The sequence below is a fragment of the Rhagoletis zephyria genome, unplaced genomic scaffold (genome assembly GCF_001687245.7).
Source record: "Rhagoletis zephyria isolate East Lansing unplaced genomic scaffold, Rhagoletis_zephyria_1.1 Rzeph_scaffold_00144, whole genome shotgun sequence".
NCBI classification, from domain to species: domain Eukaryota; kingdom Metazoa; phylum Arthropoda; class Insecta; order Diptera; family Tephritidae; genus Rhagoletis; species Rhagoletis zephyria.
The window spans coordinates 196,796-209,932 of record NW_016157228.1 but is presented as its reverse complement, the minus strand read 5'-3'; the positions used below and the strand labels follow the sequence as shown (position 1 = coordinate 209,932).

The window sequence follows — 13,137 nt, the reverse complement described above, 5'->3', positions numbered from 1 at the left end:
CCACGTTTTTCATTTTCAATTTCATAGATTGTTTATAATGACTTTTGCTAAAATTTCAAAATCAAAAGTTATCAAAACAAATTCTATGGGACTGAGAAGTATTATTTTCTACTTTTTAGTCCATTTATAAAAGCGTTGTATATTAAAAAGTTTTTTTTATATTATTTATTTTCTACTTTTTAGTCCTGTCTGAATAAAATTTTGCAATAGATATTAAAATAATTCAACGATATTAATAGAAAGGTGCACACACATGCATTAAAATCATCATAGTCATACAAACGAGCACCAATTAATTTTATTTAAAGAAATGGCGTGTCGTTATTTCCGGTGTAGCAAACGTATTACAAGGGCGACATCTAGATGTCATCTACCTCGCCCTATTCACTATGCTTTTTTAAAGGAGCTTTTCAAAGCTTTGCTTTGGTGTCGGAACACTACATTGAAAGTTTCGGGATCCACAACATTGAAAGTTTCTGGAACACAACATTGCAAGTTGATAAAAGCGTTGTAAAAAATTCTAGAGCTTCTGAGAAAAAAGATTGAAATTTAAGGGAAAGTTTGTTGCGCTTTTTTGCGGAATTGGTCGGTGNTAAAATGGGCGAATCTGAATGTAACCACGCCTATTTCCGATATAAAGGTATTTTCTAAAGATGCAAAAACTACGATATTTCAGTAAATATTGGATGCAAATTGTTCAAAATTAGTATGTGAAGTAGAATTTTTGTAAAAAATATTATTATTATTTTTGGAAAATGGGCGTGACCCCGCCCACCTATTATGAAATGCTGTATCTCAGTAGCCCATTCACCAAGCTCGGTACGAGCCTTAATTAGGGTCTAGCTAAGAAATCTGTTGAAAATCTAATTCACTTAAAATCGATGATCGCGATAACCACTCAGCAGAAAATTAGATTATGATACATTTTTGGATAATGGGCATGGCGCCGCCCACTTATGACCACAAATTTGTGACTCGGTAACCGATTTATCAATTTCTACCAAACTCTGTGCACTTAATAAACCTGGTACGGAAAAGCAATTCGTTGAAAATTATTCAAATCGGACCAAAATTACATTCGCTTCCCGTATATCTAACGGTAAATTTCAGATCTCTTAATCTCTTAACAATAAATAAGACTGCGTGACACCGCCCAATTTATGACTACAAGGTGTATTTCGGTAGCCACTTTAGCGATTTCTACTAAACGTGGTTCAATTATTTCATTGAGTTTAACTCAGGATATTATCGAAAACGTTTGAAATCGGGAAAAAGCCCCTGCTTACGACAGTATTTGATACCTGCGCCGGGTAGATAAAGTTCGGTTTCGCCCAAACTTTACCTCTTTACTTGCTTTTAATTATTTTCTTTTATAAATGGTACATAAATTTACGACTTAAAATAGTTATTTTTGTTAATAGCAATGAAATAAAACTGTATTAGGTTATAATTAATTTTAAAACAATAAAATATGTTTAAAGTTAACAATTAAATCTTTTAACAATAAAAAATAATGGAAAAAAGGTTGAAAATGTGCTAAGTCCACATTAAAAGAATAAAATCTTAAAGAGAAAATGTGGTAAGTCCTAAAAGAGCCTATAAGTCTGCAGCAGCTTTATTTTGAAATTAGCCGATTATTGGTACTAAAACAAGACGAACTAAGGAATAAAACTGCATTTACAGATTAGAAAAATATTGACAACAAAAAAAGTTAGACGGTTGTCCCTCCTGAAAAATAAAAAAAAATGGACTTAGCACGTTTGCGAACTAAGCCAACGAATATTGTTCTTCACAAAGCAAAGTAAGAGTACTAAAAAAAATCTTACACGGAAACTAATCCGATCGTGTAAAAATTGACAGAAACTGGAAAACAAAAATAAAGTACAAAATAATTCCTCAGTACAGTAAAACAAACTCAAAAAGTAAATTTTAGTTTTGAAGACGACCAAAAATTTAACTTTATTATATTAATGCATCTTAAGTTTAAAAATATTTAGGTTTACCTTACCTTATATTCTTAAAAGCACGTGTTACATGACGATAACTCATTTCAGAACAATCGGGAGGGACGTATGTACCTTCTAGAGCACCGATATTGGTGATTTTCCAAATAGTCGTGATTGGTTTAAGCTTCCAAGATATAGTGGCTTGAAAAGACCGTGAAACTTCATCATCAAAGCTGCTTAAGTGGAGAAGTTATAACGCAAAGTTTCATGTATGAAACATAACGGGTGATTTTTTTGAGGTTAGGATTTTCATGCATTAGTATTTGACAGATCACGTGGGATTTCAGACATGGTGTCAAAGAGAAAGATGCTCAGTATGCTTTGACATTTCATCATGAATAGACTTACTAACGAGCAACGCTTGCAAATCATTGAATTTTATTACCAAAATCAGTGTTCGGTTCGAAATGTGTTTCGCAAACCCAATTGCTGCGAACGGCGACGAATCGACATTTCACGGTCTTCAGCAACACTCTCAGAAACAGACGCAATATTCTCTTCTGTACGCACTGTACGCATTCGTGTGGTTGGTTTAATGTCCAATAAAGTAAACTGAGTGCGAAACTTGGTCACAATCGCATTAATTGTTTGCTCACTTGGTCGATTATGTAGACCATAAATCGGACGTAAAGCGAACCGAACACTGATTTTGGTAATAAAATTCAATGATTTGCAAGCGTTGCTCGTTAGTAAGTCTATTCATGATGAAATGTCAAAGCATACTGAGCATCTTTCTCTTTGACACCATGTCTGAAATCCCACGTGATCTGTCAAATACTAATGCATGAAAATCCTAACCACAAAAAAATCACCCGTTAGTTATATGGTATATATGTACCTACAGTTGTCCACGAAATAATAGGAGTGCGATATTTTGACCAGTTTTGGCTATTTGTCTTTTGTTTATTTAATGTTTATTATTTTTTCATAAAAGTCTAGCTGGCTATACAACAATCGGGTTTGTTCATCTCATCTTTAGAGATTTCTGACTGAAATTTAGTTCCAAGGCGTCTTCTTTTAATGTGTTAATCATTTCCTGGAGCCGAAAAGATCGAACTAATATTACTTATACATACAGATGCCCACAAAATAATAACAGTGCGATATTTCGACTGATGGTGAACGAGGACAAAAGGAGGTATCTCCTGTAATCACACAAACAGTCAGTGCATACGCGTCTTGACACCCGCGTCACTGTTGACAGTTACAGGCTTGAAAAAGTAGACGACTTCGTTTATTTGGGAACCAGCGTTAACACCAATAATAATGTCAGCCTTGAAATCCAACGGAGAATCACTCTTGCCAACAAGTGCTACTTTGGGCTGAGTAGGCAATTGAGAAGTCCTCTCTCGTCGTACAAAGATCACACTCTATAAGTCACTCATCATGCCTGTGCTGGTGTATGGCGCGGAAGCATGGACAATGAAAGCATCTGATGAGGCGGCTCTTGGAGTTTTCGAGAGAAAGATTCTGCGAAAGATTTACGGACCTTTNAATTAAAATTCAGTGGGTTCGCTGGCTTAGCCATGTCGTTCGAATGGACAGAAACTCTCCTGCTCAGAAAGTATTCAATGCGGGCCGCGATGCTGGTAACAGAGAAAGAAGAAGGCCTTCTCTGCGTTGGAAAGACCAGGTGGAGCAGGACTTTGCTTCACTTGGAATTTCCAATTGGAGTCAATTGGTACGGAAGAGAAATGACTGGCGTGCTGTTTTGGACTCGGCGAAAATCGCCTAGGCGGTTACAGCGCCAATAAAGAAGAAGAGGAAGAAGCTGGCTGTAAAACAAACCGCATATAACTTCAGTTTTCAACCTTTGTACAAGAATTATAAAAAATTCCCAAATTTCCATCCAAATTTCAAATTTTTTTAATCAGAATCTTTAGAAAAAACTTTTGTAGCCCATATAATTCTAGTATAATAAAATACAATTTTCAAGTTTCTAAAAAATCCCGTTAATTTTTGAGAATTTTTTTGGTTGAAGGTGTTTCACGTTTTTTCAATACAAAGTATGCTCGACAATTTTCTTTTATATTGATCATACTGCCAGCACAAAAACAAATCCCAAAAATCAACGGAATTTTTAAGCAGCTTGAAACTTACACTTCATTATACTAGAATTAAATGGGCTACCACAATTTTTTCTAAAGGTTCTGATTAAATAGTTTGAAAGTTTGGGAAAAATTGCGAAATTTTTAAAATTTTTGTGCAAAAGTTTGAAAACTGAATTTGTATGGGGTTTGTTTTATAGTCAGCTAGACTTTTATAAAAAAGGATCAGTTTAGCGCTTTCGTCTTGACCTGCGGGCTGTGCCAGCCCCCCTAAATATAGTTAAGAAATAAACAAATCTCTTGCGTCAGATATTGTGATGCCTACATATTTCATGTGCCTGATGAATTAAGTTAAATTTTATTTTTTAAATACGTTACAACACTTCTACATACAGTTCAGAAACAAAGCCTTTTTAAACCGCTTTCATGTGATACCCATATTTTTAAAAATTGCTTTAACTTAGGCACCCTCCTTAATATTCTAAATATTGAAACTAAGGATATCTTACCACCTTGTTTTCACGTCATATTTTAATATTTCATTTAATTTATGCTTACTGTAATTTAATTCTAATTTTAAAACATGTGGCAACGTTATTAAAAATATTTTGAAACCAAAACCTTGTTAAACCATTTCCGACGGACGCATATATTGCGATACATATTTAAACTGTGTATCTAATTCCTTTAATTCAAGTTGAATTTAATTTCTAAAACATATGGCAACCCTCTCAAATAAAGTTCAGAAAAAAAATTTTTAACCCATGTAATACTTTTATAATTCATTTGACTAATTAAATAATTTGAGTTTAACTTTATAATTTTTGTTGTTGTTTTTATATTACATATAATTTAATTTAATTCGATTTTTCAAACAGGTTTCAATCCTGTTATAATTATTTTTAAACCAAAACCTCGTTAAACCTTTTTCGTCTGACGATCGTATTGTGATAAATATTTAAATTATCTAAAAGCTGTGCCAGACGGCAAAGCTTATGTATATAATCTGGCACAAATATGCGCATATAATTTTACCCTTACAGACGGCAGTAATGCGGATAAACGAGCCGCAAGGTCGTGGGTTCGAGTCCCACGGCCAGTAGAATTTTCATTTATTTCGTTTTCATTCGGTTTTAATAAGATCTATATTTTTTTTACGTGGCTTGGCAGTTAGTTGTTGTTGACTTTTTAAGAAAATGCAACTCGAGTTTAAATTAACTAATAGTAAAATAAAAAATGTGATATATAATAAAGCAAATGAAAACAAAATAAAGTAGAATTAAATATATAACTGAACTAAAATAACAAAAATATAAAATAAATAATAAAAACAAAAAATTGTTTCGCAATCACTCCAACCGAGGATCGAACCTGGCAGCTACAGACTTGTAGCCCGCAACTCTCACCCCTTGGCTACCGCGGACGTGAAAATCGCCTGCTTTGTTTTCTTACTTATACAAAAGACAACAACTGGCCGTTATGGATATGCAAAGGGAATATTTCTTTGCAGATCTTCCGCTGTATCGCTGCTTACATGCACACCAGGGAAGCCAACCCGTGGAAAATTCCCCGATTTGCTGGGAATCACAGTTTGCGTGGGGAAAAGGGGAATAGACAGGTATTTGTGGGGAATTTCAGCTTACATGGGGAAGCGAGAGATGAGCTTATTTTTGTGAGGAATTTTGTGTAACAAATTTTCTTTTTTGCTTCACTAATTTCATAATGATTTAAAAAAATGTAAGTTAAAATGTCTCACCCGTCACGGTGGTATGAGCCGTGTGCAGTTTTGTAGCACGTTCAAATCTAGTATAATAAAATTTCAAATGGCTAAAAATTATCGTTTATTTTTTAGGATTTTCCTTGTAGCAAGAAGAAAACCGCAACGCCTTCGGCAAACAAAATTCTAAAACTAACATTTTTAGGTACTTGAAACTTGGACTTTTTATACTAGAATTGAGTGGACTACAAAACTGCATACTCAAAATTTTTCTATAAAATCTAATTAAAAAGCTCGAAATTTTTGTGAAAGTTTGTTGTATTTAAATTAAATTAAATTTGAAAATTGTATTTAAACGGTTTTTGTTAAAGAATGAACTATATTTTTATAAAAATAACTCAAATTAAGTAATAAAAAAAAATGTGAAGACTTTTCAAAATTTTGTGCGACTCAATTTTTTTTCGACCGCTGTATGTATGTAAATATTACATATACGTACATTTTTTATTTGTTAACAAACTTAATAAAAGTTTGGTTTGGTTTATGAGTACATAGCTGAATTATGTACATATACATATTTATAAATAGAATAAACAAATACTAAATATACCCGGAGATATATATGGGTGGGGAATTTTACGAAATTTCGGGCAAAATCGGGGAAGTTCATTGTCGAAATCGGGGAATTCTCAAAAATGGGTTGGCTTTCCTGAGCCAATGCTTTGCTCAATGTAAAAATTTTTATATCTTTCGACGCAAATATTTCGAAAATGGTTCAATGAATCTTAAATCTAAAAAGTTTGTACAAAGTTTCAGATCACTTTAATTTGATGTATAATTTGTCTCTGTACGACTTGTAGATCAATGGGAATAAGCGCCTTGTTTCAGAATAATATATAGATGTTTCAGAATAATATATAGATTTTTTTTTTACACGCTTATACATATTAGTTTCACCTGTAGATTTCACAGAAAGATTTTGAGTATGCAGTTTTGTAGCCCATTTAATTTAAATATAATAAAGTTACGCTTAAAGTAGCTGGGACTTACGGTTGATTTTTGAATTTTTTTTTTTTGTTGAAGGGGTTGCTCAATATTTTCTTCATATCATCGAATATACTTCGTATGGAAGAAAATGACTGGCACCGCTAACAAAAAAAAGTTGTCAAAAATCAACGGTAAGTCCTAGCTGCTTTAAATTTGGGCTTTGTGAGACTAAAATTGAATGGGCTATAAAACTGCATACTCATACTGGATTCCCTATTTTGAATTTTGCAATTTTGACAGCGGATTAGTAATTAGTGACCCCGAAACCCCCTAGTACGAAATTTCGAATCATTTTTTCAAAGCTTCGAATTTTGGCCGCAGTTTTGGATTTCGGCCGCACTGTGCGTCCTGTCGGCGATGACATTTCTCAAGTAAAAGCAAACAAAAAGAAACCGTCAAAGCAGTCAATTTTTTAATACATTTTTCGATAGAAAACGTGCTTCAGTTGTGAAAAATTGTAAAAATATATGATTTGACAAGACCAAAGTTGCGGAGTTGATGTAGCATTGACGGCGCCACCCAAGAATTATAGAATATGAAATTTCGCATTGCCGGCGGCACTGACATTTCTCAAGTACAAGTAAACAAAGCCGTTAGGAGGAAAAAAGGAACTGTCAGAGAATTTAGAATATTGAAGCTCTCGTTTATATTATTGGACTTCTAATTGACAAATAAATACAGAATATAGAAAAATCAAAAATAGACATGTTTTATTCAACCAACACAAGCAAATAGCTAAATCTTGGTCAAATAAAACGAAATTAGCTTATTTCCGATGTTAGCCTAATTTTGACAGTTGTTTGACTGCAAATAGTGTCATAGTAAGTTTTTGCCTCTTTCTGATTGGCTGAAGGAGAACATTTCCGATGCTGAATGGCAATGCCTCTTGTTCAATATACAAGCCAAGATAGCTTTTCATAAGCCAATATAATTATGTTGGGTAAGTCCTCCATACAAAATAAGCTAATAGCTTAAATTTCTGGACAAATAAAACACGGCTAATATAGATGGAAATAATGTTGTTTTCCTTAACTGCCGCTTTTAAGGAAAAAAGTACCAAAATTAAAATCAGCGAACCAACGTACCAAATCATTTTCAAAGTACCACTTTTGGTACGAAAGTACCGGCCAACTTATTGAGAGCCCGTAGAAGGCCGCGAGGGTGGATTAGACTTGGCAAATGACTACTGCGGAAATTAAACACTGGAAGATCCATCTGATCCGGGCCGGTTAGCCAATGCTCGTTCATAAGAGAGGGATGGAACCATTGTGGTGAAATGCCTCTCCCATGTTACTGGTATTGGCTTAAGGCTGTGCAGCAAATAATACCGGGCACGGGGGGAACAGGCTTCGCTGTTTACAGTGCCAATTACGAATGAGAGAGCCAATTGCGAATGGGACAGCGAATTACGTGCCGTAGACAGTGTTGCCGCGACGTCATGAAAAAATGTATCGTAAAAAAAAGAACAAAAAAATTGATCAAATGTATCGCTCATTTTTTTAGGTATCTAAGTATCAAGTTAGAAAAAACTATTAAAAAATGCTATTTGGTTTCATAACACTGCTTTTTATTATTGTCAATAACCGAAAAATCATGTATTGTTTTTAATCTTGTATAAAGACGAACAAAAATAGTATGTATACATTTCACAGAAACTTGAGTACAAATATGTATACTAGACTGCATCACCAAAAAAAGTTGCGGTTTTTCCGCCGGGATTACAAAATTTATTATACTTTAAGAAGTCCACCAAAATATTTCGGAAAAATATTAAGATTTTAGCGAGCTGGACCGATTTGAAAATACCTCCAAAAATGAAGTTTTTTATGAATAAAAATAGTTTCTTAAAGAACTTTTTGAAAAAATTCCCCTCAGATGACAAATTAGATTAAGCTTAAAAAATCTGCATAGAAATATTTGAAAATCTTTTCAACGGAATCGCAAGAATGAGATTTTTGATGCTGTTTTTTTACTTTTTTCAAAGATTGGTTTACGAAAAACTTGAATAACTGGGCCAAACACGTTCTGATTTAGACTTATGGGATCTCAGTAGAAAGGTATTTTCACACTGTTTTTATTTCTGGCCAAAAAAAATGTCATTCGTGTCCCATCTTGTTTTTCGAATACCAACACATCTTAATTCAACTTTGAATGACGTTCGTTCATCCTACCTTTCTCTTCCATCCTTTGAATGAGTTTATTAGCAAAGAAATAAAAAGGGTGAGAAAATACCTTTCTAATGACACCTCTTAAGTCTAAATCGGAAGAGTTTGGGTTCAGCTATTCAAGTTTTTTCTATACCAATCTTTGAAAAAAGTAAAAAATAGCCTCAAAAATCTTATCATTACTATTCTGTTAAAAATCTTTTTTTCGTTTAAAAACTATTTTTATTCATAAAAAACTCCATTTTTGGAGGTATTTTCAAATCGGTCCAGCTCACTTAAATCTTAATATTTTTCCGAAATATTTTGGTGGACGTCTTAAAAAATAATAGATTTTATAATTCCAATGGAAAAATAGAACCGATTTTTTTTTGTATGGGGAGTGATGCAGTCTAATGTATACATATGTACTTAAAACTTTAGCTGTCGATCATTTACGTTAATTATCAAATTATTAGATACACTCCTCGTTAATCTCGTTGGAAATTATGTCAAAAAGCTGAAACTACCTTCAGTATCGACTTAATTGTGACTGTGAACACGCCCCATTATTTTCTCGACAGTTTGTAATGAAAGTATAGTTTTCCTCTCACATTGGATTAATTTTAAATCTGAAAATACACGCTCTACAGCCGCACAGCTATGTTAGCGGCCAGTAAAGTAAATGAAAAATGAATGCAGTCATCTCATGACTAATGAGCATTCTTCTTTAAGCTTATTTGACCTCAAAACGTTTCAATATTTTCGATCTATCTATATATCTATATCTATATTTTCGCTGGCTATCGAAGATCGAAAGTGAAATTCGTATTATGAGCTATGCAAGCGTGTCGAAATTTTCGTTGAGTATCGAATTTTCTGTCGAACAGAATTTTGCTTTCGTTGGTGTAGCGAAGTGTTAGAAAATTGTGAAAAATGTATGATTTTGTTTTTGTTTTCCTACTTTTTGGCGGCTAGCCACTAATTTTAAACAATTTTGATTAATTTCATGCAGTTCTAACGCCGTGAATACTAAACACAAGGTCGAAAGTCTAGCTTTACTTATGAAAGAAAATCGCCAATACGCTGTTGGCACGATCTCTGAGAACAAAATCATAGAGCTGTTTAGTTTTAATATATTTTAAATAGATTTGGATCACAAAATTTCTTAAATATATTGTACGTCAAAATATATTCGAATGACTGCATTTAAAGTCTCTTAAACTGCTCCTGGCCAGTTTTATAAGCTCTCTTCCTCTGAGGAATCGTTCAACCAGAACTCCGTTGTACTAGTTAATTTTTTTTTACCACGTTTTTATAAACTCGCTTTCTTTTTTATTTCATTTTAATTTGCAGAAATTTACATACATATATGTACATATGTATGTGTATAAGCACACTATTTAGTTTGCTCGATTTGTAAACAAAGCTTCTTAGCGGTGAAAAATATACTATTGTGAACAACCTAAACGAGCGAAATTCACAATAGCGCAATTCTTCATCGGATGGGCGACATAATACCAAATGAAAATTCGTTCGATCAGCACTTTCGACCACAGTCGAATATCGAATGCAACTTATTATAGGGGCTATTATCAGCTCAATTCTTAATACTCCCTGGGAGTTTGTTCTCCGGAAATTTGTTTCTTCCGAGAAAGAAATTCTCCAATAATTAACTCCCATTTAGTAGCATTTTTCCCGAAAACTTGGGAGGAGGAAATTCGAACTTCGAAAAAGCTGTTTGACACTTTTTTGAGAGCTCAACTCCGCCAGTTAATATAAAAAATCTTTAGGGAATTTTTATTCATAATAGGAGCAAAGCAAAAAGAGAGAAAACTCCCAGGGAGTTTCTGCTCAGAATCGGCTTGTATAAAAATCAAATCATGCATATGCATAGGGCATTTTAAAAAGTGGCATAACTCCGTTGCTTTTGGTACTAACACTTTAAAATTTTTGTTGAAGGTGTATTTTAATACATCCTACCAAAATCTGCGAAAAACGCAGTTTCAAAACAAGTGTTAGTCAGGGCATTTGGGAATTAAGGTGACGATATATATTTTCTCTTTGTCATGTATCAAAATTTGTATTACGCGGGAAACTTAAGAAAATGAGCGAAAAAATAAAGTATCTCTCGAAAATTTGCACAAACACGTATGAAGTATATGGATCAAATCGGCAACACGCCGTGGGAATGTAATATAATTCGCTCGGCGAAGAGGGCCGCTTTCAAAGAATACTGCAGTGGTATTGAAACCTTGAGTCAAACGGCTACGCTAGTAATAGTTATAAAGAAGGACCTAACCACAAAGCTGCGTTCACTCAAGAGGCCTGTTGGTTCTTTAACGGAGACTAGGATTGAGTCACTCTCTGTTATAGAGACTCACTTTCGTGGAAATCAGGTGAAGGTTACGCCTTCCTCTCCCTCAACTGGTGAGGGAGATGATATGCGAGAACTGTGGCTAATGAAGATGCCCTAAGATATGCTATTGAGTCTTTTGACAGTCTCAAATCGCCCGGTCCGGATGGCGTCCTACCTATTATACTTAAGGAAGGTCTTGAGCTTTAGTTGGCGACCTTCAAAAAGATTTTCGCAGCATCGCTTTCACTTGCCTACATACCACAATCTTGGAAGTTGGTTGATATCGCCTTTGTATTTACCTAAGCTTGGTAAGGATAACTATACTAGCCCCAAAGGCAACAGGCTTATTAGCATGACATCCTTCATCCTAAAATGTCTGGAAAGATTGGTAGAGTTGCGCATTCGTAGGGAGGCGCTCTCATCACATCCTCTGTATTTGGATAAACATGCCTAATAGGCGGGGAAATCCTGTGAGACGGCTTTTCAAAATCTGGTTGCCAAAATTAGCAATGCCAGAATTCGCTTTGGGCATATTTGCAGACATTGAGTTCGCTTTTGACAATGCCACCTTTGATAGCATGAGCATTTTTGCTCTACGGCATGGAGTACATTCTGTACTGGTAAATTGGATTCGTTCTATGCTGACGCAACGGGCCATCACGATTCAGACAAAAGGATGTCAATATGTCGCGTGCGAAGTTAACAAGGGCTGCCATCAGGGTGGCGTGCTTATAATACTTTATTTATAGAAAATATGCAAAATATCTATATATACATACTAGGGCGGGTCGATTAAAAAATCGCTCATTGCTCTGTGAAAATCGTATTCTAGGGATCAAAATAAGAAACTTTGCCGAAGGAACCATACCTCTAAAACGAATTCTGATGTCCCCCAATTTGGGTCGAACTTTTGGGTAGGGGCAAATTTTGAAAAATCCCACTTTGACCCATTTAGAGTGCTCCAATCGAGTCCAAATGTATGACCGACCCCCACTAACTTTGGACGGCCGATCCACCCATGCCAGTGGCACACCCCCTGGAACTCCCCTGGGGGGTTCCCCATACAATAATTTCAAAAAATCACCATTTTTGGCCTTTACATGAAAAAATCAGCTAAATAGCTATGTTTTTTCTTTATTTTTATTTATTTATTTATAATAATATTTATTATTTATTTATAATAATATCTATTTTTTCTCTTAAGAAATTTATTTAGTCAGAACATATGTAAATGAAAAAATTAATTTAAGTGAGTTATAGAAAAGAAACTAAAAAAAATTATTGTTTGAAGTCTTTTTTACTTTCAAGTCTGGGCAATTTCGCACGGCTCTCTAATGTCGTCGCCATAACAGCCTCTACATTTTCCGTTATAACCGGTATGTCCGGTATGTCGTATAAGTACTTCGAATCGGTGGAAAATTCAATTCTGGAGCAGGGGGCATATTTTGCAACTCAATTTTCTGGAAGCCGTCCACCACCTGAAAATATATCATAATAAAATAATTAAAAATGGTTGACAATTATAATAAATGAGTGATAGCAATAACTTACCGGAAGAGTTTCACAAGTTTCGATTTGACGGCTCAGTTTTCCGGTTGCCGATCTTGGTCCAGTGCTGGTTGATTTATCCAAAGCTTCAAACAAATGCCGAAACGGAAGTTCGTTGAAGTGTAGAAGGCAAACGAACCAATGCAATGGTCTTTTTAACAGCAATTCGAATCGTCGTATAATTCCACCGTGTGGGCCAGTGTTTGTTGGCTCACCGTCAGTGCATATTCCAATTAATGCATCCAGTGATATATTTTTATCGTTGAAAAAA

At 34.5% G+C, this 13,137-nt stretch overlaps 1 protein-coding gene and 1 long non-coding RNA gene across 3 annotated transcripts in view; both read left to right on the top strand.

Moving 5' to 3' along the window:
• Mondo (MLX interacting protein mondo) overlaps window positions 1-13,137 on the top strand; it is a 419,132-nt gene that overhangs the window by 224,457 nt on the left and 181,538 nt on the right. The window lies entirely within an intron of this gene.
• Window positions 6,779-13,137, top strand: part of LOC108382236 (uncharacterized) — a 15,248-nt gene continuing 8,889 nt past the window's right edge. Inside the window, exons 1-2 of the long non-coding RNA XR_001849673.1 lie at window positions 6,779-6,794; window positions 9,557-9,560. This is a non-coding gene — a long non-coding RNA (uncharacterized LOC108382236). The remainder of the gene's footprint in view (window positions 6,795-9,556; window positions 9,561-13,137) is intronic.